Raw genomic sequence first — 27587 nt, 5'->3', positions numbered from 1 at the left:
TCGAACGCAACTGGACTTGGTTATTTGTCTAGGAAGATGTTTCACCTTCACCATCAGTTCATGTTCACATCTGACCAGGCTGAGTCTCAGCCTGGTCAGATGTGAACATGAACTAAACGTCTTCCTAGACAAATAACCAAGTTCAGTTGCGTTCGATTTAAATTTCCTTGAGAGGAAACTGGTTTGAGAACCACACCAGTCTTTTCTTTTTGGTCCTTAACTAAGAACTGCTCTTATGGCTGGCAATGTGATTACCATGAACAATAAGACCAACTAAGGCTTTGTGATCACTTTTAATAAACAATTTATAGTGTAGCATCTAGTTTAAAGCAGAAGTAAGCGATATTTTTGTGTTAATATAAGTCTTAAATAGTTATATTTTCCGACAGCAATCACTCACATAGAGTGTTTGGACCGAAACACGGGTCTCCCAGTCCCTTTGCTCTGCTCTGAGCTGCGGAGAAAACTTTTCTTGTATCCTACAAGTTTTATCCAATGAGGAGAGAGAACGGCATGAAGGGCTGTGTGTGCAGCATAGTGTGCAGCCAAGGGATGCGCGTGAATGTGGTGACGTAGGGACGAGGACCAATAGATCCATGACGAGGGCGGGGGCTGCTAACTCCGTCGGCTGACAAGAAGTTATGGTGCGTTCAAGGCAACTCGTAACTCGTGTTTTTTCTACCTGTGAAGTCGTACCAGTTCGATCTGGTGCGAGTTCACGGGTCGGAAAAACACGAGTGGCCGTTATAGTGCACTTTCACAGGCATCAGGTTGGAGAAAAGCGAGTTGCGGGTTGCCTGGAACGCTACAAAGTCGTAAGTCGTGACTTGAAGCTGTAACTTACGGTTTCAAAAGCCTGCCTGGAACGCAGCATTACCCAAAACGACCGGATCGCTTTCTTCTGCTTTAACTAATCCGAAGAAGAAGAAGAAAAAACAGAGCTTCATTATTGATCCAACTTGTTGATGATGTGCGAATGTTAGCGGTCACACTAGAGATGAATGATGTGACTCAACAGTGGCTCTCCCACCAAAAAGGAAAGAGGTTTGCAGGTTTGCTAGTTGAACGAGGCCTTGCATCAGCTCAGAACCAGTAGATACTAGGTTTTTGTTGGTAGAGAGGGGGTACAGTATGTGACTTCTGAATACTGCAGTAATCACTCCTGATGGGTGCTCATCTGCAAGTGTTTCACTTTTGAAAGGAAACTCTACCAATAATATTATCTTGAGTCAAAAAAAGACATTGTCACATTGAAAAAAAAGTCTCCTGAAACTATATATAGCTTCATAATGCAGCGTGCTCAGGAATGTGCATATTGGAGTTAACATTCAGCTAAGTATATACAGCTCTTAACATCTGAGGGGGAAGTGTGTTTTCCTCCATCCTGCATGTCAGTGGTTGTTTGAAGAAAGGAAACAGGCATAGCTGGCAAATCCAAAGCTCCCGGCAATGTCTGAAACGGTGTCTGTTTTCCACTCTCCCTGTACTGAGCCTTAATGCATCTGGCACTCTCAACAGCATGTTGCTGCAGCTTTAGCATAACAAACACCGGCTCTCCACACAGGAATGGACTAATGGAGTTAGAAGGCTTGCACACAGAGAGGGGGCTGGAGAGAAAGAGAGAACTATCTGTAAAACTATTGGCAGGTACCGCTTTGATACCCACCTCTTATATTGTGCAGGTGATGAAGATGAATGCATGACAGCGGATTTCCAGTCTCTACAAATCATCTGCAGAGAGAATTTTCCAGACCAAACCAGAAGCTTTGATTTCCAGTTCCACCATACAGGCCTGTATAGCTTTCCAACTAAGCTATAGAAACTACTTAAGGAAGGAAAAGTCAAACCTCATTAATTCCTGTCGCTCTCCTTGACTTTCATTCTCTACTTTTCAATGTGTTTGTTATCATTTGTATACCATCCAATCAATGGGTCAATAGATCAATACGTAACAAATGACACTGTGGGTGTTAATGACAACCCGGGATTAGGACGGATAATGCTGCCTCGTAAGATCAATCGATTAGCAGCAGTCTCCGTCGCAACACACTGCAGAGAGGTGTGCACACGCACAAGTACACACAGGATCAGGCCGAGACAGGTGGATGGAACACTCCCAGTGGGTAGTGCACCATCAAGACCCGCACATCCACACTATCTCCTTTCTAACAACGGTACCGTAACTCCCTTTCATCCCTCCCAACACAGGCTCTCAGGAGTCTGGAAAAGATTTGCCAAGAGCGCCAAGATGAGAGGGCTGGGCGAATGCTGAAATGTCAAAGCACCTTAATTAACACGGGGGGCTATAACCGTGATCAAGGCTCCCTTGAGGAGCAGGAGCAGTGTACAACCCAATCTCTCTGCCTCAGCCGAGCTCTTCCGGATCGATCGGAATAGATTTTCTGCTTTTGCACACACCTGAATGCTGTCAACGGGGACACGTAAATTTGGTTCTCCCTCTCTTCCCCTTTTCCGCCCCCCCACCCCCTTCCTTCCCGACCCTCATACTGTATTCCTATTGAATCCATATTTCCCCTTCACAGTGCATGGAAACCTCCGGAGCTGTTTTTGGCAGGCTGGGCTTGTTATAAAACAGAAGAGTCTGTTTATGGTGGTCTTGGTTTAAGTCTGCTCTTCCTGCCCTCAGATTGAAAGACTCCTTTGAAAACCAGGCCTTGGATGGCTTTGGTAGGATTCTGCCCTGTGAGCACTCTGTGTGCAATTCACACACACACACATGCACACACACACACAGACACAAACTCACAAGTTCACAGATGTACACGTACAGACACACGGGTCTCTCTCTCTCTCTCTCATTACTCAGCATAAGGCTTTCACGCTTGACCTGCTTTTTAACTTTCTGATCTGGATTAGCGGCAGATAATTTAGGGAGGAGAGGAGCAGGGAATGTGTGTCTGCTTGAGCTGAAGGGCTTACAGGTAGTGCGCCGTTATCATTCACAGTCCAACTGAAGACAGAGTTGACACAGCTGCCTCTGAGAATTACCACTGCTGTTTCTGTGGCAAGGAGACTGAGAGTGATGGAGAGAGACAGAGAGAGGCAATAACAGAGTGCACGAGAGAGAGAGAGAGAGAAGGGGGGGGGGGAATCCTTTGCGGACAAGCGTGAATTGAAAATATATTTACGGAAAAAGTCCCCACTTTGCCGATTCCGAGCTCTCTGAGCACCTGAGTTCCAGAGGTCTGCAATTGACTCGTTAAAGAGACTGCCAAGTTAGCAGAGTGCCACCTCGCTCGGGAGAGGAGAGCACGGGAGGAGGACGTGGGGTGGGGGGGTGGGGGGCTGGTGTTGCATGCGGGTGAGGGGGCTCAGTGATAAATCCATTTACATCCTCCCCTGTTTTATTTGCTCCCATGGACTCTGCTCGCGTCTCCCCATTCAGGCTTGTTTACCTGGCAAGCCGAGTGTGACTAAAGAAAATTCCCACAGCCTGAGGTGGGATTGGAGCTGAGGCGGAGGAGGGGTGGGTGTCGGGGCAGGATGGGAGGGTTAAGGTAGGCTGTAAGGAGACGGAGGAGGGGTTTTGGCAGGGGGTGGGGGGGAGGCGGTGGGGGTGGCGGCAGTGGTGACGGGGGCCACGGAATTACTCAAAGCTGTAAGCTGTAACCCACCTTCCCTCTCCCAGCCCCCCATGGCTTAATTATCATGTGCAGCCTAGTGGAGATGAAATAACGGAGACTCTCACATGAACACCCACACACCCACACAGGGAGGATCGGAGGACTCCTTCTACATATATACACACACACAGGCAGACACACAAATAGGAGTAGAGAGACAACATGGTCTGCTTTTAATCGAAGCTAATCGGCAAGGAAAATAAACATGCTGGCATGGCAGACATCTATCTTTGGCTGAGGCTGAGGCTGCTAGATAAGGAGGAACAGGCCTCACAGACATGTGTTCTTCTCTTTAAAACACCGCCTGCTCCTCGTTGGCAGAATTAAGCTTTAATATGGGTCTTAGGAGGAAGCATCTCCAAGGTGAAAAGGTGAAATTATGGGATGGATTTTTCCGAGACACATCAATCATGTTTAACTCGGCTCGGTTTGTCGGGGTCGGGGTTGCCCGTCTTTTAAAGGCCTTACTTGCGAGAAAATCCACAGCAAAAGGAGCTTTGAGAGGCATTACAGCATCACTCAGACTGTCTGCAACTGATCTGTCAAAGTTGCCACATCGCTTTGCATGAATCTTTAATTAGCCAAGATTAGCCCTGTAAAGAGGGCAATGGCACATCTCTTTTCACAGCACTTCGTCTTGCACGTCGTCTCAGCGCAGTCGTTGATCAACGGCGGCAAAATAAAGACAGTTCTCTCCCACTCTGAATAGATCATCCAGTCTGCGGAGAGAGAGAGAGTGGGAAAGAAAAAACACGAAGAGGGAAAATAGAAGTATAAGCACTGAGAGTGGGAATCTGTAAAAGCAACCATTACTTTTTTGTAAAATCTAGATATTTATCACTTGTGTTTTGGGACAAAATCACATTAAAGAAGCAGAGTAATAGAGAGAAACAGAGAGAGCAAAGAGAAATGCTGGGGCTTCAAAGGGAAAAGGAATGAAAGAGGGGACGAGTATCAGTCTCGGGGTAATCGTTCTATCAGTGGCCGGAGTAATGAATCCAATTTCCCGTGCAGCGCCGGTGTCATTTAGAAGCTGTGGAATGCAGATTCATGGGCTCCACAAGTCCGCATGTAGAAGCTTTTTGAACCTATAGACACATTAAAAGACATTCTAGGACAGACATCCATATTGTCACAGCCCCTATTGAATTTCCTCTGGTTGTGGCGCGGGGGATAAGTACATTTTGGAACCGATTCTGAGCCACTGAATCCTGTCTGGACACGGCGGATACAACTTTATTGTCAACTGCGAGACAAAGTGACACATGATGAAGTCTTGGAAACCTCAGACATCAAGCCATTTCCCAGGCACAGTAGTGTTGTACAACATTGAAAGAGTGAATCATGAGTCTCTTAAAAGTAAAAACAAAGAGAGAAGATTACGAACCACACAAGCCACAGATCTGTGAGTTCATGAACTTTAATGGTTTGCAGAATTCCTGCTCTAAAAATTTTAATTATCTGACCAACTGCAAGCATATGCTGCAAAAAGAGCCAGAGAGAAAGAGAGAGGGGGAAAAAAAACATCTTCACTCTTCATCCGATGGCTTTGATGTTTGACCACACAATCCTGACCGTTTTGTCAACTGTCGGAGGCTGTGGAGCAGCGGGGAAGCAGGCACACACACACACTCAGCCAGGTCCGGGGCTAATTTGCGGGGATCACTGCACTGACCCTGACCAGATAAGGTGCCAGTCGACGAAACTTCCTTCATTTCCTCTTGTTGTTGCAGTATGGGAGCGGAGGCAGCCACCGACCAGCTTAAGGACAGCGGGGCTAAAAGGTGAAAGCCACGCTCGGCTGAACTTCGGGCCTGATCAAAAGGAATGCGACCTGGGCTTGGGGAGGCAGCAGAGCTTATCAGCCCAGCAGCTAGGCTTTGGAGGAGAAGATCCTGGGCACCAGATATCTTCAGGTAAAACCAGGTTTTCCCAAAAACGAAGTAATGTCATCCCCCCTTTATTTCCTCTGTCTCACTGTCCCTTAACCTCAGAAGGAAGCAGAGAGTGAGAGTGAATTTAATGAAATCATCTCACTGGCGCTGCAAATTCACACAGTTTTCTGCTTTAATGTCAGGGGGCTTTAGAATTTAATTATTTCTGAAAGTGTGAGAGCGTTTTTATTGGCTCGAGAAGTGTGGGCGTTGTTGGACCGCACGCATGTTTACATATGTGTGAGTGTCTGCGCCTCGCTGCCGCCGCTGTGTCTGCTGCATCTGTGCTAATGTATCATTCATGATTTTAATTGCTAGTAATTAACTTGGGCCCAATTAGCAAGAGAGATAATCAATACTTGTTGATCAACACGCAGGTGCATTATCTGTGGTGCGAGGGCTAGCACATTTGTGGACTTGTGCGGGAAGAGAAGCCTGTTTACTGCAGCGCGGCTACATGTGTGATAATGTAATCAGTTTGCTCCTGTATGGGGTGCTTCCCTCCTAACAAATTATATATTGAACTCTTCTCTCTCTTTACTGCTCTAACCCATGTTCCCTCCACACTACTGTGCAATTATCTGCTGACTAAAGATTGTGCAGGCACCAGGCTGACGTTCACACCCATGGTGAGCCATCTCAGTTGGGAAAGAGGGTAAAGGTATCACGCAACGCGCTCAGGGGGAGGAACGAGGGGGGGTGGGGAGCTGGGCCTCGAATGGAGACAAATTGAAAGAGATGTAAGGGAGATGGAGGTAAAGGAAGGTAAGAAGTGAATACTGCTGAGTAGGAGCTTTTCTCCAGGATGCAAAATGGAATGAATGAGGGATGAGGAAAGTTAAAAAAAAAAAAGAAAATCATTGGATGTCCTCCTCCTGCTTGGCCCACTAACCACACGTCCTCCAGTGCTTCGCTGAGCTGTGATCAATATTGACGTTGTCATTAAGCAGCTCTCTGGTAATGAGGGAGGGGAAGGGGGAGAAGGGGGTTCTGGGGGGAGACATTAGACCTGCACGCCATGAGTCTCACACACGCACATTCAGCCCGCGACAAAACTGATGCACTTCCTGCTCGGCACCTCAGAAAGTTTCTCACTTTGACGCAGCTTGTAATTATTGTTTTGGCTTGGTGGTGCACTTCATGGTATTTTCAGTGTGCTGCGAACATAAATTGCAGGCAAAAATGAAAAGCTGTCAATAGCATTATGGTTTGTTTGGAACGGGTTCAACCACATAAAGAGGGGTGGAAAGAGAGAGAGGGAGAAGGAGAGAAAATGCTCCGTCACTGACTGTGCAGGGGTCAGGGGTGTGTGCAACTCATCCCTCTGTGGGCCTCACTAATAGCCATGCAAACACACATTTAGCTGTGACACTAAAAAACCGTCCATCATTTGCTTGTAAGAAGAAAAAGCCTCAAACTGAAAAGGCTCAGAAAGAGAGAAACAATGAAAGAAGCGGAGCGAGGGCTGACAGATCTATTCGCAGTCTAGCTGGTGCAACAGATAAACTGTGTGTGTGTATGTATGTGTGTGTGTGTGTGTGCGTCACAAAATGGGATAAGGCACAAAACAAGATGGCAATTTGGGGTTGTGTGTTTCACTCCGGCCCACCCTGTCTCTGTCTGTGTCTGGGTAAACACCGCTGTTGCTCGGCTCAAGCGGCTGCAGCAGCGGCAGCAGCAGCAGCAGCAGCAGCTGTGGCAGCCCATGGCCACGGCCGCCCCTGAAAGCTAAGTTTACTGTGACACGTGATGGGTTGATGACAGGCAGCCAGAGCACACAGACAAGCTCAGGGACTTTAAGACTGACTTACCATCTGCAGCACTGTATAGATTCAACCCTGGGATTTCTCTGGATGATTCAGACAAAATGTTCAGCTGTGACTGCGAAGGATATTTTGTCTGGTGTTGCCAAGTATTTTATATAATAAACCCTTAACCAAGTGGGAAGTGGAAACTGTACAAGTGAGCCCAGTGAGAGTATATAAACAGCTCATTAATCCTATGCTTTACGAAGTTAAGTTACCTCAGATAACAAGCTGGTGCCAATGTTTAGAGAATCCAAAAGCAATAAATATCTTAATAGAATGTTTTTTTTTTTATCCACCATAACTTTAGAAACGGTGCTGTCCAAGTTTGTGTCTGAAGATGTGTCGTATATTTACTAAAGGTAGGAGCTGTATAAGGTCTCCATTCAGGGATATCATGAAGAGGTGAAATATGTTTTTTAAAACTTTGCTTGGAACTTCTCCAGTAATGGCCCACAGAGAGAGCTTTTTCTGTTTGCATCTTTCACATTCACCGCAGATAGCCTGACGATCCTTCGATGTGCGCACACACAGACTCATATAGGGGATGCTGCGAGGGGGGGAAAAAAGTGTGGCTGATTTCACAAAGTGACAACCACACAACGAATCTCAGGGATCAAATGCTCTGTTTACTGCTTGCCTGTGTTGCCTCTGGGTAAGAAGAAAAACAGCCTCCTCCTCATTAACACAGGCCACTTGGTAGTGTGTCTTGCTACCAGACAGTTAGCTCAGCTAGTTCTGACACATTTGACACTTCCCTGCATTTGATGTTTCCAGGGATGGAGGACACGGTACGGTATAGTAGGTGTAGTAGCCTATGCGTATTCTTTAGATTGTTCTCCCTGCTCGGCCTGAAATATTGCCGGTAGATTACAGGCTAGCAGGAATGACAGCGGCTGCATTTCATACAAATGCTGTGAATACATAATGCATAGCATTGTCTGCATGAACCCTTTCACATGCTAATGTCAACCTTTCTGCAGATGTCTCAGAGGTATGTGCCGGTGACTGTAGAGTGGTTGAGAGGGAGGAGGAAATAAAAAGAAATAATAATAAAAAAAGGAATCAAATGCACAGAAAAAAAATCAGCATCCTGGCTTGCCTTGGCCATTAGAAAATAAAAAACATATTCAAAAATAATTCACCTTCATGTGGCAAGGGGGGAAAAGAGGAACAGGGCCTTCCTAAAGGTGGTTCCAACTTGGCATCGTAGGCAGCCAGCTCCACGATCACTAGTGGAACTTTCCTAAAAATCACCAGACGTGATTTACAGTCATGCAGAGCAGGGCGCAGACCAAAGCCCTATACCAAATGTATGGCAGAGTCATCAGGATCTGTGATTAACATGTCTGAAAGTATAACCGCTGCTAAAGGAAGTGCTCTCGGCAGCACTCGGGCCAGGCACTAAATCCTGATCCAGTTAATTGTACGGTGGTACGGTAAAGGCCTACAGGCACTAAATGCTGCTGTGAGATGAATGAAATGCTCATTTAGCGTTTTACAGAAAGTTCCCACACATAATTATGTTTCGCTGTTTTCTGCATCCAAAGCAGCGCTAATGAGTTTAGACACTAATGCTGGATTTAATAGCAAATAGCTTAAAAAAAAGAAGCTTTTTAAACACTCCGGCCCTGCACAAATAAAGTTTCAATCACAACAAATGTGGTTCAATTCAAAAGGCAGAACATTCATGGTACTAATCAATACATTCCCTTAATTATTGGTCTTCTTCGTGGGTGTAGGATCATGATGGATTATTTTTGGGAGGGGGGTGCCTCACGTGTTAACCCCTTTAGGTGTGTTTTCTTTCCTTCTTTTGTTGCTCACACAAGGCTTGAGGTGAATTGTAGCTTCCACTGTTGACAGGGCCCCGGTGACCTTCCTCCCCAGTGAGTGCTACAAACACTGGACAGGCTACCACGGTCAGGGCTCTGTGTTTACCGTGTCTTTCAGACCAAGGGCTGCTGAACTGAGATCAGTAATCAGTTCCAATTCTCTGCAGTTACTCTCCCTGTGAGGTGACACACACACACATACAAACACTTAAAAAAAAAAAAAAAAGGTCTCGGGCCAGAAGTCCCGTCCTGGGATGGTCTCTGGTCTCAGGTTTCTCTGGTGCTGGTGTGCATTCCCTGTCCTTCCCACTGTTGACTTTCCAGCCTGCTGGTATGTCTAAATAAACACTGGCTGGGTTTAGGCTAGCTCTCCCATCTATCCTGTCACTACTCTTCACCCTTATCTGATGTAAACCACAGAGACCGGACTATGTGGCAAAATCTCCCACCCTGTACACACACACACACACACATACACACGCCTGCCCTTCATGTCATGACACACAGCTCTCGACAATTAAGGTAATTTTTTCAAAATATTTGTCTGGCATTCTCATATGGCCACTCAGCGCACATTTAAAAATAATAATAACGAAAATAAGTTTTCCTGAGGAACCTCTGCACTTTGACTTTTAAACCTCCAGACTAATAGAAAACAGATATTCCCCTTAGCGAACTATTCACAGTAATTCTGTTATCCAATGAATCAGATTCAGCAAATTACCTATAGAGGGATAACTGGACACAGTCATTGCATTTTTATTCCATAGTATGTACAAGTCCATTATCTGGCCTTGACCAAAACAATGGAAAATTGGATCTGTGCAGCTATTGATTTAAAATGAATTGTAAAAGAAGTTATTGATTGTTTGCAAACATGCCAATAAAGTTACTAAAGACAAATATTACCCTGAAAATTTTTCAATAATAAGGGAGACAGCCTTAGCAAATAATTTATTTTGGAACTAAGGGGCATGATAAGAAGGGGGAAGAAGGAAGAGAGAGAAAGAGAGAGTGGGAGGAAAAGAGGAGAGAAAGGGAGGGTGAAATGGCTGATCTCACAGGAATCCTCCATTGGCTTCAACCAGAGGTTCTAACACACATTTTAGTGACCTATTAAGAGCATTATGGGCCCCTCGTCCACACTGGCCCTCAGCCCTGGTAATCTGGCCTATCCTCTTAAAAGTGGAATTGATTGAAAGAATTGATCTTCTCTGGGGTTGGCAGACATAGCTCCAATAATTACCTGACGTAAATCTCTGCAATCATGTATGAAATGTCAGGATCTTCTGCTCTCAGTCCCACTCTCAGCTGCTCCTCTTCAGTAGCTGTTTTGGGGCTTAGACGACACTTGTCATTGTGGTTCATAAAGGAGGGATTGTGGAGAGAAAGAGTGAGATTGTCTAGATTTTACAAAAAAGAAAAGTAACAGCTATTCTTCTGCCAAGACAGGAAAAAGTATATGTTGAAGCTAATTGTGTAACTTCAACACAAACAAGATGTTGACATCAAGTGCTTGATTTGTGGTGGATGCAAACACATAACCGTGTCCTCTAAATCAGCACCTGCACATGTAATAATTCAAAAGGTAATCCTGTCTGGGAATATCATCAAATAAATCTGATATACATTTAGATATATCACTTATCTACCTGTGCGTAAACCCATTAAGTCAGGGCAGGGGGTGTGTGATTACTGGCTTAGCATACATACACGTGCTGTAAACCACCATCCGAGCAGCTGACCAGCCATCTCTGATTGAATTTTATTCATAAGGCCCCTCTCTCAGCTAAACAGGCAGTGAGTATGCACAGGCAGCCATGGAGCCCTAAAAAGCAGCTGTGAAGATGGGAGGGTGCAGGATTAGGGCCTGAGCCTCACTCAGATGGGGCATTTCCATGACAGTGAGCTGCGCCACGGCTTAACAGCCTGCCCCTGTTTATGCTTTTTGGAGGAGAAGCCGGATTCCCTCCCCGTGACAGATGGCCTTTCAGCCACAAAGTGCAGTGTTTAGACTTAGCTTGCTCTGGGGCAAGACAGCAAAGCTCTGATGACACAGCATTCGGCAAACAACTCCCAAATGCAGAGGTGGTGGCCACAGAAAGCACAGAGAACTGGCTGACCCACCAAGCAAGTAACCAAATGACCATAGAAGCTGCTCAGCTTCAGCTAAATCTGCCAGCAAGGGGGGAGGCGAAACAAGGGACACCAGAGATAATGATGGGGCTTAGAAACCAAAGAAGTGGCTTGGCTTGAAGATACATGACACAACTCAATTTAGATTCGACCCAGTCCAATCTAGAGCTTTTGCTTACTTCAGAGCAAATGCCCCCGATTGAATCAATACACCCTGGAAAAAAAAAAGAAAAAAGAAAGCATCAGTTCTGCTTTTAATTAAGAGGATTGTTAAATTTGGTCAGTTGAAGTGTAAAGAGATTTCTTTATAGGCAGGCAGGGCAAAGCAGCAGATTTTGCATTTGAGGGTAAACAGTGAGTGAAAAGGACCAGCTGCTGGAGAGAATTAGCCCAGTCTCATCTGATCCAACACAAACCTAGTGCTGCTTACTCTCAGAAAAAAATCTGCCTGACCCAGTCTGACCCCTCATACAAAGCCAGAGAGGCCCTGGAGGCAGTGAATTAATTGCAGCCCACTAAGCCTGATACACCATATCTTAAACAGGAATGGGTTGCAGGCTCTGAAGTGCTGTAGCCTGGACTAGAAAAGGGCCTAAAAGGGGGAATTTTGCTCAAACGGTACACAGTAAACAAAAACAAACACTCTGGGAATGTTTTGAGGTAGACCTTTAAAAAAACAAACACTAACCAACTGAACTGGTGGTTCACACGTTTGTACGGGCCAGCTTTGACACTTACCGACACACAGGTACATCATGTGTACCTTTATGACTTTAGTAAACAACACAAGCAACTGTGGGAAACTTACCTGAGCTCCTCTAACCCCCTCCACCCACCTCCGACCCAACATCACACGCGTCTCCGAAAAAAAGCCGACGAAAAATCCCATCCCCTCACATGTCCTCGCGCTGAAATCATTTAGAGAGAGGAGGCGTTATTCTCTATGTTTACCCTGGCTGCTCACTCTTCAAACCCACACTCCTGCAGCCACCTAAATTGGCCTCTCGCACCATATAGATTTCCCATCACAGGCCGGCGTCTTAAGAAGACACAGAGTGGAGAGCGAGAGGAGAGGGGAAGCAGAGCATTCGGTAGCCCTGATAACTGACCCTATTATCTTTCTAAAAAAAAAAAGAAAAAAATACATACTCAGATTAATAGGCCCGATAACACAGAGCAACAGCTCATTGCAGTGGGGGGAAGGATGCCTTATGTGCTCCATTCACCTCACAGCGGGTGAAGATGTTATGTAGAATCAAAGCAGAAGGTTTTCGAGGCGCTACCAACATTTCTGCTGTTCAAAACCCAAAGGTGGAAGTATATTAGCCATGCTGTGTAGCATTTAGCACAGGTGGTAGAGAGTGATGCTGAGGGTCTCCTTGAATAGTAAACATTGATGGTCATGTAATGGTCCAGGCAGCATGGGAAACAAGAAATGTCATGTCTGGAGGCTTCTGACGTCAGTGGATCAATAGCGCCTGACGAGGAATTTTAAAAGATACTATCTGTCTGACTGCTGGTGGCAATAAACTGAAGATTAACCTTTACATCCCTCCCAGTCCCGGGAAGTACCCTGAAGGGCATGCTCCACTGTTTACTAATCAAAAAAAGTTGCTTTTTCGATACCGTAAGACCAGGGAATGGCTTAGTGGCTCTGCACTAGGCCCTGAAAGTTATTGACTTCTTCCCCTCCTATATGAGCATCATAAATGTGAAAGATGAACACTCCACAACATACGTATTATATATCGCTAGCAACAGCTCGGGAGATGTGTACAGACACAGCTTTGGTTTATTAAAAATAAACACCATATATTATCACTGTGCTGCAGCACAAATGTAATAATTCCTGTTGCTGTGCATAGAAACTCAGAAAATGTAATCACATGACAAGAGAAGGATGGGGTTGTTGTTAAGGGGAGTCTGCCTGCATGGCTGTGTCCTTTGTAAGCCACGGAGAAACAAGAGCTCTTTCTCTCCTCCAGAAAGCATGATCCTCTTTCACCCCGTACCTTTGAGCTGGGAGCCAAGGTTTTGAATGGCTCTGACCTCTGTGGCCTCTGCCGGGCCCCCACTGGCCTCCACCCCTCCAGCTGTTCATCCTTCCAGCCTAGCACACTGCCCAGTACCCCGAGTTTTTGCAGAGGTAAGAGGAGCAGTACGCCTCTGGGCCTAAAGAAATGACCCCCCCAGGCCAAGGCCACAACACCACAGGCATAACGTCCGAGTTCCCACACGAGCATCGGAGCATGACGAGAAGGAGGGAGAGAGATAGAAAGTCGGGAAAATTAACTGGGCTACGTGAGGTTGCAAAGACAGGAAAGAGGGGGGGTGAAGTGGAGGAGTGGGAGATGGATGTTCCTCAGACAGGGTAGGAAATCGGAAAAGAGAACAGATATATGAGGGATAAATGAAAAGAGAGAAGAGAGAGTTAAAAGGAAAAAAAAATAGGCTGATGGTGCCGGGAGTGTGGGGAAGCGTGGTCAGGCGAAGTAAGCAGCGACGAGGCAATAAGATGGTGCTGCACAGACGCAGACAGACGCCAAGGTGCAATAGAAGAGCTTGCTTCCCCTTCTGCATGGCTGGCTCCAATGACAGGACAGTATTCCCTCAGCACCAGCCGCTAACTGGATGATAGCACCAATCTCTTTCTTCTCGCTACCCTTCTCGCTTTCTGTCTGTGTCTGTCTGCTGTCATTAATTTCCTTCTTTCCTTCTTTCTCTCTCTCTAGCTTTCTTTAGTCTCTGGCTCTCTCATACCTTTATCCCCCCCCCTCGCCGATTGAAGTCATATCCAGCCAGGCCGGGCCCTTATACAGACAGCATAGCAGCAATCTAAAGCAAACATTAGCTTATAGCTTTGTTTGTTTACCTGAGGAAAAATCATCGCCTCAGGCCCATCTCTCATTAGAGCAGCCAAACAAAGACAACAGCAACTTGAGAACCCTTTAAAAATGCCTATAATTTGATGATGAGGGGTGTGTGTATGAGTGGAGGAGGGCAAGCAAGTGTGTGTGTGTGTGTGTGTGTGTGGGGTGGGTGGTGGTTGTGCACTCGTGCAGGGAGGGCGAATGGAAATCGCCTCTGTACAGGATGAAAGCCTCTGAGGACTATCCATTGACTATGAAATGTGATGAGCCCCCTTCACCTTCAGACACACAGAGAGTTCAGCTTAACATTGCCCTGGGCGCTAAACCTTGGAGCCCGCAGTGTGAAAGGACTCCAGATTGTGCTGTTAGGAACTACTTTTTTTCTTCTTCATCTCCTTTTTTTTCATATAAAACACCTGCCTCATTCTTGACATCATACATAGAGTATTTCTAAATTGCATTTTGTCTGTCACAAACTCCATAAGGGGATGGATGACTCATAGAAGTTCTGAGCGTATATTTCCATACATTTCGCAAAGGCTCATAACTGAATGATTCACTGGTTTTCTCATTGAAAAGGAGTGTATTTGAATATGAATGTGTGTGTGAAATTGTGCTGTGTATGGCTGTGCATATGGTTCTTATGTCTGTAAGTGGTGTCTGCACATGTGTGTGTGTGTGTGTGCGCTTTAGTAAATTATGTGTATCAGCACACATGCGTAGTTGGTTGGTGGGGTGTTGGCAGGGTTGTGGTACCCTGCTGGGACCAACCCTGCCCGAGCAGCCTGGTGGAGGGGACAAGCTGTGGCATGTATACACACACACAGACACACACACACAGACACAGACACACACACGCATACATACACACCCACACACAGAGCAGCTGCTCCTTCTGCAGCTGCTGCTTTCGCCCAACCCAGTACTCCCTGTTCCAAAGGAGGGTGAGAGGGGAAGGGGGTGGGAGGAAGGAGAGAAAGGAAGAGAGGAGGGGGGGGGGGGGTGCAGGAGTTAAGGAAAAGTGGGAAATATAGAAGAAATGGGAGAAAAAGAGAGAGAGAGAGGAAGAGGAAGAGAGAGCTGACAAAATAAATTGGAAAGATATGAGGAAGAGGTGAGAAATGGGAAGGAGGAAGGTAATGGAAGTGAGAGAGGAAGAAAGAGCAAAGGGGCAAATTAAAAGAGGAGAGGAGAGGAGGCTAAAGGGAGAGACGATATCTGACACACACACTCACACTCAAAGTGATCACTCAGACACACACACCAGAACCCTCTCACCTATTAACAGGTGAAAAAAATACCCACTATCACCTCCATTGCAAGCTAACACACCCTTGCAACTAACGATTCACCATCAGAAACAACCTAAATAATCATCTAATAAACAATCAATACAATCTGGCAAAAATTATTCAGTAAACCAGTTTTCAAATTATACAACAATATGATGTGAACAACTACAAAGCATACGCCCATAAAATTTCCATAGGTTAAGCACAGATTAGACTAAATCCTGGCCTATATTCCCTATGATGGAGAGGCTCCATTGAAGATAACACATTACTCTCCAACTAAGCTTAATCTGTGTCTGGGAAGGCGAACACACACTCTGTGTGACATCTACCAATCCTTTTCCTTGGGAATCAGACCCGTGATCGTGTCACTGCACTGTTGCTTTAAAAAAAACTCACACACACACATACACACACATCGGTCGATACAAACAACTCAAATCAATAACTGAAATTTGGACATCAACCCGTGATCAATAAGCTTTTGTTTTCTTCCGGGAATGTTTTGAATTTCAAAATAGTTCCACTTCTCCAGAGGTGAGACCCCAACCACCCACCCACCACCTCCTCACCCACCCACCCACCCACCCACACCCAGCCCCCCTCCCCCTCCTAGAAGTGACTGCTTCAGACGGAGGCTCGGTGTGTTGATGTTTTCAGAGGCTCCCACCAGGCCTCAGGACAGATAGCGGAGAAGAGGTTGGCGGTGGAGGAGGGAGGGAGGGAGGGAGGGAGGGGGCACATCGAATGTGTCCAATTAGCAAAGTAATTAGTTAATTAACGCGGAGGACCCTGAAGGCCTTCCTAAGCAGCCTTATATAGACCTCCTCCAAACCGACCAGCAGACCTTGAAGGCTTTACTAAGCAGCGCTGGGTAGATAGACCAGCTAACCAGCCCACACTGTCATCTGTCACACACACACACACACACACACACACACACACAAAGACAACTCTGGAAGCCTCTCCACATATCAGTTTGCATTCAGCGGTGGTGACATATTTTGTATTCACACGCAGACAGAGAATCAGTACGTTCAGTATCTCCATGACATGTGCTGTCAGTTCTTCTGGCTCACTGTTAGACCGGCTTCCTGCTGCTTAGAGCAGTAATAATAACTGGATACAGGCTGGTGGTCGGGCTGTCTTCCTGTGACACACCAGCCTCAGATGGTGATGATGTCATATCCTCCCCCACAACAAATGATGTCCAAGTGAATCCCTAAACAGCATGCACGCAACACTAAGTGAGCAGCATTTCTGGGATGGATCAGCCGTTCCAGTGACAACACCTGGAAAACAAATGAGAAAAATAATAAATCTCTTAACCTTATAAAGACAGAAGCAATCAGCGGTTTTTCTATTTGCAGCAAGTGGGAGAAGGAGATGAGAGAGAAAGTGAGTTAAAAGACTGTCTGCCCTGCATCGCTTCATAGCCACAGGCAGTTGCACAGCACAGGAGAAATGTGCTTACATCATCACATGCGGTCCAGGCATCCTGCAGAGGGCACTGCTAATAGCAGAAACACGGAGCGGAGGAGGCAACAAACCAACCCAGGAGGAACGCGGCGAGGCTCTCCCACGCAACTAGGATTTCTGACATTCTTGGCAGCTTTTCAGAGAAGTCAGAGAAGTATTCGAGCAGAGCTAACCTTTAAGAGAGACCATGTTCCAGCAAGCTAAGACCAGAGGCTTAATTCATCACTAATTAAAGTCTGCATGGGGTCCAAGGATGACTCTTTCTCAGAGACTCAACAACCAAACTATCCACAGTAATAGCCCTATGATTTGGACAAGATGTTTTTGCCTCAGCAGAAGCTGGGTGATATCATGACAAATGGATTGCTTGCTTAAATATTTTCCTCCCTCTTAGTGCAGAATGAGAGAGAGAGATTCCCGCATCATCTCCGCACTGTGACCCAGATAAGGTCCTCCTTGCCGGGATCATACATGTAACATGTGAGTTATGAATATTCAACAGAGGCAACAGGGATATAGCATCATGCTGCCCACACTCAGGCTCACTGAACCTTGAGGTCAAGTCTGTACATGGAAAATGTAGCCGGTGTCATTTTCCTTGATTATGTTCAAGTGTACTAAAGTGGGAGTCACAAAGTAACCAGTATAAACACAAGCAGCAAACATTCATTGATCCTATCTTCTAAGCTTCTCTGACTTGGTCTGCAGGTATGGCTGCAATGGCACACAGCTGCCTGACTCAGTGTATCAGACGCATCTCGCCCTCAGCAGCATTCTTCTAGGTGTAATAACAGATAGGATCACATGGCAAATGCCTTGGAAAAGATTAGAGCCATGAACTCACTGAAATAAACAGGATTCTTCTCATGACTCGTATTAACCACAGTTGCAACTAAACCTTTGTATGTGTGTGCGAGTGTGTGAGTGTGTCTTTTCGGGTCTCAGAGGCGTGTGTAGCCAGCTGCAGAGTTGTTCTGGATGCTGATTGGAAGTGAGTGTTGAGCGCTCAGGACAATTATGGAATCATTATTGCCGCCATGCCGGAGGCAAAATATGAACACCGTGCCATTTGTCAACCAACCACAGCTTTCTAATCAAACTCACATGTGTTTGTATGTTAGTCTTAGTGTGTGTGTGCTGTCCGGCATGCACATGTTCACCAGTGTGTGTGCAAAGCCTTGGCATGTTGGCAGTAGAAATGGAATGTCACTCAGTTTGCGTGTGCACATATCTACGGGGGCTAATGGATGAGTCAGGAACCCTACCCAATATTTTGTGCATGTATATTTGTTTAAATGTGTCCTAGTATCCAAATAGCCCACACCATATGTACCAACATGTGTGTGTGTGTTGGTAGTGGGTGAGGAATGCCCTGCCCGAGTGCAACTGTCTAAACACGTCCCCGTCAGCTGTCTCTCCGCTCCCTTCGTGAAGAAATAACTTAGCATGAGTTATTTGTTTTTTTCACCGCACCCCACACTATCATCTCACATTGGCTGCTGAGCGCTTGTGCATGGGAATGTCCCTCTGTGGCCTCTTTTAGACTGGGAAAAAGTGCCTGTCAAGTGCACGAACAAACTGGTGTGGGAGCCACCAGGAGGAGGATGATGAGAGTGGAGCGATGAGAGGCGGAGGATTGGAAGAAAACACCTCATGCTTTAATCAGTCTTTTTTTCCCCCCCCTCTTCTTCCTCTGCTGCCTACAGGAAGCACCTGTAATCCATCTCCCCGTTCTGGGATCGGTGTGGTAACGAGTGGCATAAATGTTTTAGGAAGATTTAATTAATTGATTCAATGAGTGATAATAGCAGGGAGTATTTATCACAGGTGCATTGGCTTTCATGGATTGAAGGAGCCAATGACAAAGTCAGTGTAGTGTGCAACTCCACCACTCCAGATGCTGTCATCAGGAAAACAGGAGATTAAATAATACTTTAATTTCAATTAGTTTCTTTTTAAGTTTTAACATATACACAGAGCACAGAGTGTAAACGATTAACTGCTGGCTCTCTCACTCTGTGACTAACTACAGTGAAGTGGCACAGTCTTCTCAGGCCTGTGTGTGTGTGTGTGTGTGTGTGTGTGTGTGTGTGTGTGTGTGTGTGTGTGTGTGTGTGTGTGTGTGTGTGAGTGTGTGTGCTCCAAGTCAGTCACTGAGATGTGTGTGTTGTAAGTGCACCAGGGATTAGCAGCTCAAACATTGATCACTGATAAGCTACAAAAAGTGGTCATGCATCTTGTCAGTGTCTGGGCAATGTTCTTTCCTCTCAGCACTCCACTCAGCAAGTTTCTATATGTAGGCTAAAACAATACAAAAAAAAAAAAAGACACATCGCCTCTGCCCTGCTGAAATCCCTGTTTGACATAGCCAGCCAAGATCCCCCCCAGACAAAAACAAGCCATTACCATTAGTCAAAAGAGATCAAAGACATATCCCAGCTGAACACTGTGTTAGGGATTGTAGCGCCTGACAGCCATCTGCACTGGTAAAAAAGAAAAAAGAAAAAAAGAAAAAGAATTAGACATTGATAGCAAAGGAGGTCCATGTTTTTTTTTTCCTAAGTGTCAGATCTGATAAATTTGTGCAAGCTAGCCTTCATTTGGAGGCTATGTATGCAGAAGGAGTTTGAAAGGGAGGAGTAGGAGAGGGAACCCAAAAGTGAAGGTACGTGTAGAAAGTTTAGAAGAGAGGATGGGGGATAAACGGGAATGGAGAAAGAGGAGAGCAGGTATAAACAGGGTGGTGGGCTAGTGGGGTGAGTTTCGATGCAGGAGTGGGTGAGAGAGACAAAAAGGGAAAACAGTAAGTCTGCCTGTCCCTCAGTGAGACAAATTGGCAGGGAGTTCAGAGCGAAACCAACGTCTTCATCTGAGAGCCTGTGGAGCAGCGGATGCCCAGGACAAATCAACACATCTCACAGTTTGCCTCCGCAAAACGCAAATACCATCAGCTTCAAAAACTATGATCTTCCCTGGAGCATATGAGCAGGGCTTAGCTCCTCTGGGTTTACTGAATTGGTCTGTGAATCAATCACAAAAACAGAATTTCAAAGGATTCGAGAAACTATGAGGTCTTTCTCTTTCTCAGACTTTAACAAAACAGACTCCAACATAGACGGCCCTGCAGACACTTGTGGCTACGGGGTCCCAAAAGGCTTTGAGACGTCTCTAGTCTTTTCAGCGCTCATAAGAGCTTGGTGAAAACAGCAGTATATCAGTGTAGATCTGTGCACCCAACACGGGGCAAGGACTTAGGAAGTTAGAAGTAAACAGAGAAAAAAGAAGAAAGACTTGAACAAAGAAAAAGAAGATCAGGAGTCTAGATAAAAAAAAAGGAGAAAAAAAAAGGTTTGGACTCCAGCCCAACTCCAGAGAGTAAGATTCAGACGATGCGAAGGAAGAGTGCCATATGTGCACTGGTCACACTGACCAAGCTTGAACCTACATGCAGCAGATTAGTTGGGACATGTGTTTTGGCTATCAGAGCCATTAAAATCCCATTACGTAGTGCAACAACAGAGATCGTAAGTCTTTCTGAGACTTTAGGAATCATTTATCATGTGAATTTACCGCGAGTGATGTATTTACACGCACAAAGATGCACACTGTTTGACATTTAATGCTTCTGCTACAATTTATCAGTTTCATAATGTGAGATATAAAAGGCATAACAAAACTTTTAAGATTAATAAGGGGAGACTTAACTGGTGGGGGGAATGAGGCAAATTACATTTTTCCAGACCGCTGAAGCTTTGAGGAGGAAAAAAACAGAAGGAGGTCATCGGTTAGTTGTTCCTCATGTAGATTGTCATTGTCAGTTGCTCAGTCATTACAAATGGTGTTGCATTCTTTACAGTGAAGGCTAATGGTGCTCTGACCTACAGAGGAGGAATGCCAACTCTCACCACAGCTGCACGCTAAGGCCGAGTGCCAGAGTGGACTCCGGGAGCAAAGGTCACCCGTGATGTGACTTGATCCTACACAATCAATGAACACAGGGTCCTGGCCTTTGGCAACCACACTCTTAATGGGGCAGAGCAAAGTGGACAAATGGCAAGACAGAGAAAACGAGAAAGAGGATGATGGTATAAACAGCAAAGGAATGACACATTTGTTTTTTTGGAGAAGAAGAAAAACATAGTGTAGATGGAAGACTAAGAGCACCAAAAAAAGTGTGACAATGTCACACAGAAGAACTCATGTGAATGATGAATGAAAGGGTGGTTGACAGGCCTGGTGTCTTCATACAGGAAACAACAAATGCAGAATTTACGGCACTTGTTCATTTTAAAGCTTGTAAAATAAAAAAAATACTGTTTCTAATTAATTAGAGTTTACTGTATTTCTTCCACAGGAGGCATTACTCAGAGCAAGTCCCTCCGCTGATGACGAGCACACTCGGCCGGCTAAACAGATAATGAGCAATTTTTGGTAAGTGTCTGGAACTGTTAGGTCATTAGGACTCAGGGTAGTGTGCGCGAACCATTTTAATTGCAACCCCTGGACACAGGCATAGGCTCTGTAAATAACTCAGCCACTTCGCTAATGTGTTCATCATTATCCCATTGCATCATCTGGATGGAAATAGCATTTTGGTTTTGTTTTAACCCCAAGGAGCTATGTAAATAAGAATTTATCCGAGTGAACCAACTACTGAAATATTTTTGACTAGTAAAAACTTAAGTGCCACTGGAGCCATAAATTTGGGTTTCCAAACGGCTGAGAATCAAGGCGGGGAGGGGTAGGGGGGTGGTGGGGGTGTAAATGCCCATAAATGTGGAGTCACCTCCACAATGAGCAACAGACAGGGAGAGCCTTTGCATTGGTCCATTTCACACTTCATAAAGCAGCGACATATTTATTCCATGCATTCATACTGATATGTCGCTTCAACCAGGTAACTGGCTGTACAACTTGAAATGATTCATTTGCTCAGTCATTTTACCCACTTAGTTCTGGGTTGTGAGTGCAAGTTTCAGAATGCTGCATTGTGCGATGGTGTTTTTTACCTGATGTTTTTATCTCACAGCGGGGAACGAGCGGGGAATTACCTCTCGCCCATAACTGCGCGCTTTAAAAAACCCCAAAATACACACTGCTTAAAAAGAGGCAGTAAAAATGTGTTGTGAAACGGCATGGTAAATATCCCACCTCTGGTAGGGGCAATTTACGAAACCTTGTAATACACAGAAAAAAGGAGCATATAAACAGCTTGCTCTCTCTGTCTCTTTTTTTTTTAACAAAACAAATTAGTCAACAGCATTTTACATAACATTTCACAATAAAGACATACAAACTTAATCAGGAATATAATCCGTTCCTTTGAGAGACATGCAGAGTCGAGGTCAAAAGGGTAAAGCCTCAGGTGAATGCGAGGCAGTGTGAGTACACAGTCCTGCCTCTTATTCCTGTCTGATTTAAGGGGATCCATAGGGGGGCCGTGGTTAACACAGCAGGGACGTGAACCTTCAGGAGTGGGAGAGAGAGGGGCTGGTGTTGTACTTATGCTTCATATAATGACCAGCCAGCCCCCCTCCACCTCCAGCCCCACTCCCCTTCTTCTTCAATCCCCACATACCACCTCCCACTCCACCACTCCTGCTTCAATTCTATAGGTTTGACCGCTGAGACCCTCATTCAACCTGCGTATATGAGAAACCTTTCTTTTCCCTCCACTCTCTCCCTTCTCCAGTTCAGCACTCCCTCACTCCAATGAGAGGCAGGTCCTTTTCAGACGACTGGCCGAGCTCCCGCTGTTTTATGGGAAGTATTGTGATCCCGCAAGCTCTCTCAGGGGGGATCAGCACTTACGAGGGCCGATAGAGCCGCTGATTTGATTTTCTCTTCTTTCGCAGCCTTTCTCGAGTTTTCATCAAAACTTCTTGGCCCGCTCGCCATGGGAAGCCTGGGCGCAAATGTGATTCTCTGTGTCTGTGAAACAGACATCATCTGTGACAGTGGAGACATTGATGAGGACAGGGAGACTAGAGAGAATAGGGGCTGAACTCCACATCAACTCAGCCACATGAAAGCGGTGGAACTCTAAATATTCAGCAATGCTTCAAACACTTCTTCCAATATTTAAGAGCCATTCCTTTCCCAACAGACCGCCATCCTCATTTTACCGAGCAGCATGAATCAAGAGTGTGCCCTTGCAAGAGTTCAGTCATTTTAAAGGGGCGTTAAATAATCTATGACCTTAATCGATCTCTTTTAGCACCCGAAGAATCACAGCTGTGTGGCAGAGTTTACAGTGTCCTCTCATTATCACAAACAAACAGAGATGGAGAGCACCGAAGTTAGAGCACAACTTTTTTTTATGGCAGCCTAACTTTTAAACTCTAAAATTATATTATCCATCAAGATAGCAATAAACGTTGCATATGTTTCTATCTTTTATAGTGAAAGTTCACCTATGATTTTTCTCAGGCTGTTGTTCGACAACAAAAATGATGGTTGTCCAAAAGTTAATCTTCTCTTAGACCTACATAAACAGGTGACACCTTTTTCATTTTTATCAGCTGTAAGAAGTAAAAACCTTTTACATGATAGCGCCTAACAAACTGCAGACTGTGTCACTGACCAACGATCATTGATAACGGCTGATTTAATTTTAGGCAAAATCATATTAATGATTGAAAAAAGAAATTAATAAAAGCATGTCTGCATAGTAACTGGTGACCAGTTTTAAAGCAACAGTCTTTGTACTCCTGTGTAAGCTGCCTAATTGGATAGTTCATTCACTACCATACACGCGTGAGTGGCCTAAGGGAGTATCTGGACTCCAATTATTGCTGACTGGATGCTGCGTGCACATTCAACTCCTGAGGTGCAGTGGATACACTTCTCAGTTTTCACAGCTCTACGCTCAGTGCAGCTCTGCACTCATTACTACGCATTAAAAACACGCAAGCTGGTTTTCTCTGAACAATACGCCCTACACATTTTGAAAATGTGTTGCTCTGTCAAGCTTGTGTTCTTTTTTTGTATTTTATTGGTTCCCATTTAAGCTTTAAAGTGACTCCATCTTGCACTGGTTAGATGCAGCAGCTGTACATCACAGGATCTGTTCAGCAACAGATTAAAGTCGGTCCAAAGCATCCGGTTTGAGTTTTCTCAGAGACTTGAAAGCCACCGCTTGCTAACAGTTAGTTAATGGCTTTCATAGTTTTATCACTGGATTCTTGTCATTTGTTCTTGACTCTGAGGAATGTTCTGGAAAACGAGCAGTTTATAGGTACAGTAATCAGCTGTGCTTCTTCGCTGATAAACGGCATCAACAGAAGCTACTGGACTGCTGGTGCAGCAACAGGGTTTGCTAACAATGCTACTGCTGATGTTTGTGCCACTCCTGCAAATGAAACCTGGTCTAGTGGATGTGGGAAAGCTTTCCTCCAGAGATTACCACAGGAAGTTAGGTTTTAAAGCCACAGCAATTACCAACTGATTAGTCAACAGTGAACAACAGTGTTAACTTTGCACCATACTGTTGCTCTGTTACAGTGAAACCGCTCCTCCGTGCAGCTTCACAGGATGCAGTTTGTCATTCTTTTTTTTCTTTCAGGACTATTGCTTGACAGCGTGGCTGAGTGAAGCGGCGCAGGCTTGTGGCATTGTGCTTTGATATCCTTGTGGATAACAGCAGAATAAAACAGTTATTGTAAACTGATAGTGAGGGCTTATGCGGGGAAATCCCATTGGCATGGCTGGCATTTACTGGTAAACCAAAACACAAAGCCAATAATCTCTGTGTCATTAAGAGTGATTTTCCTCCACTCAACCTAATGTGATGACAGAGATAAAACCATGTCAGGCTCACTGTACACGGGAGAATGAGGGGCCTTATTAGCCAGACAATGCTAACATGAACTGATTCTAATGGGAAGACCTACAGCAACAGTTTGATTAGCCTTCCTCAATACGTGTGATATAATAATGAGGATAATACAGTTTAAGAATTCATCTTCAACTGAGAATGTTTCATGCTTTCACACAGCTGAATTTTTAAGTACGAAATCAAATATGGAGAATACTTGACAACACAAAGGTTTTGCCCTTACTATATTTTCTTTTTTAGGGAGATTTTATGGGGTCATCTAAATCATCATCTAAGACCATAATGATGTGTTGGTTATGGCACCTACCACCAGAGAAAAAGGGCTCTTAGACAGCACTTTTCACAAAGATAGCTTTTAACACAGCAATCAGTGGTTTGCTACATGGAGGGGTGCTGCGCAGGTCATGCATTCATTTTAGAAACAAGCGGAAAGTTGTCACACTTACCAGAGAGAGAGAAGCCCTCGCGTAATTACCACACTGGCAGATAACCCCTGCAATCTCCCCAGATACTGAGACTTCCGCTGCACCTCACACAGGCTTGAACAATTGTCTCCAGTCCTTTGAGGGCCTTGTTAAACATGTTTGTTTTGGTTTTGACAGGTTTCTGTCACAGACAGACAGAGACAGGGTACTCCAAAGGCCAACTATCTTCGCCAGTTGTTCCGCAGTTTGTTTAGTTAGTCAGTGTCTTTCAGGAGCTTAATAGCTTCCTCTACTTTCTAATGCCTACATTTGAAGCTCAGAGCCAACGTGTCTGTACAAACAAGGCTAAATCTCTCCGAGAATATCGCACGTCTGCGTTTAGGAAAAACGAATTTTTTTCCACCCTGTACGTCCTTGTTGCACTGTATATTTTAGTGTATCTTAATAATGCTGGAATGAGCCACTGCAATCCCACAGCGCAACAGTCGCTTAATGTTTCATAAATGTCATTTGGAAGTAATTCAGTAAGCACCCTCATGAAAAAGAGATGAAATACAGATTGCCATTGGGTATATTAACACCTGTCACATCAGACGGATATCATATTGCATTGCGGTAGTTATGCAGCTTTCTATTATTTTCTCGACTCCCAAAACATCACCTTGCCCTCTCAATCTACCAATGTAATTACCTCATCAAATAAACTATCAACAAAGCCCCTAAAATAGGATTTGTGGAAGTGGGGGGGAGGGGGACAAAATAAAAAAAAATAAAAAAGGAAAAGGAGAAACATATCATCACACCCAACATATGTGAGACGTGTGACGTTTAGAAGTCAGGGGAGCAAAGCCTTGAGGGCATACAATCAATATTACATTTTCCATTGCCACCTTCATAGCTATTGTAAATGGCTTGTGTCAAAAATAATAACAGGTTGTATCAGGAACCTTGGGTTTGCAATTTCACTCTCAGTGCTCGGAGGCCCCGTCTGCTCTCCCTCCCATACCCCAGCACCACTGGGTGTTAATGACGCCACAGTGGCAGACACTTCTCACACCACGCCTGACTTTTCTTTTCCTTCTGCCCATTCTTTATCTCTTTACTCTTGACAGCTCATGAGAACTGTAGGGAAAATGTGTATGTGTAAGAAAGCGCTCAGCACTAGAGATGATTAGCCCTTTGTGCATGTTTCGGTATTGTTATCAAGGCTGGAGAGATTAAATCTCTTTGCACTTCTGTTGTCATAGTACTCTAGGCAGCAATAAGCAGGATGAGATGCAGTAATATGCACACGAGAGGGACAGACTCCTCTTCACTGGAATCACAGCTACTTTAAGTTCTACTGAGAGAGGAGAGGGAGGCAGAGAGGTACTTAACTGACTTTCTTTTTTTTTTTTTTAAGGTGACTTGATTGCTTTATCTTATCCAGACATTATCTCAGGTGTAGACTGTTCAGTCTTCTACACATACAAACACACACACACACACACACACACACACACACACACACACACACACACACACACACACGCTCAAAGATGCTACAATCTGCTGAAGTCTCCAAAATCTCAACAGGGAGAACTCTAGACACATGTAGCCCTTAACCCCCCCATTTAGAAGCCAACGCTTTTTAAGATGCAGCCTCTATTTTTCTTGTTTTCTCATTCCCTGCAACAAATTTCCATTTTAATTCCTGGAGCTACAAGACGACATGAAAGAAAATGTCCACTTCAGAGCATTTCCACTGATACACAGCAGCCAGACACCACCATCACAAGGCTCGGCTCAGCAATTTCCAGCTCGATATACAGTGTTATTCTCAACAGTATCCATGGCTCAGGTGAAATGTGACACAGAAATGATATTGTCAAGGAAAAAAAAATGCTTAGTTGAAGTGAACAATGTGATCAAGTTTCGCAGTCATTCTTAATCACAGGCGCGCCCTCAGACAGGGCTCTGGATCGGACGGTGATCATCTCTGCTCCACAGGCTCAGACTCAGCTCGGTGTGATCCTTTTCCAAAACAGTAGATTGTCACACTTTCACAAACGTCCCCTGTGATACGATGGTGTCCAACCCCTGCTATGTGATAAATGAGTTTCAGCAAAGAGTGCTATTGAGGTGTGCAAAAACCAAAAGTAATATAGTTTGACAGGATGATGCTGAAGCCAATCATCACGTCGACAGACAAGAGCCTGGCAGCTCAGGTTTTTCCATGTGCAGTTTTTTGCAGGCTTCCAGAGAGGCTCTTTTCTACTCATGCCTCCGTCGGTGCAGGGCTTTCTCCCTTATCTGAAGAGGAATCTGCAGGAAGTCACAGAATCTCAGCT

The sequence above is a fragment of the Trachurus japonicus genome, chromosome 22 (assembly GCF_045865225.1).
Source record: "Trachurus japonicus isolate A0001 chromosome 22, Traja_1.0".
Classification (NCBI taxonomy): Eukaryota; Metazoa; Chordata; class Actinopteri; order Carangiformes; family Carangidae; genus Trachurus; species Trachurus japonicus.
The sequence above is the reverse complement of the archived record's forward strand: the minus strand, read 5'-3'. Positions refer to the sequence as shown.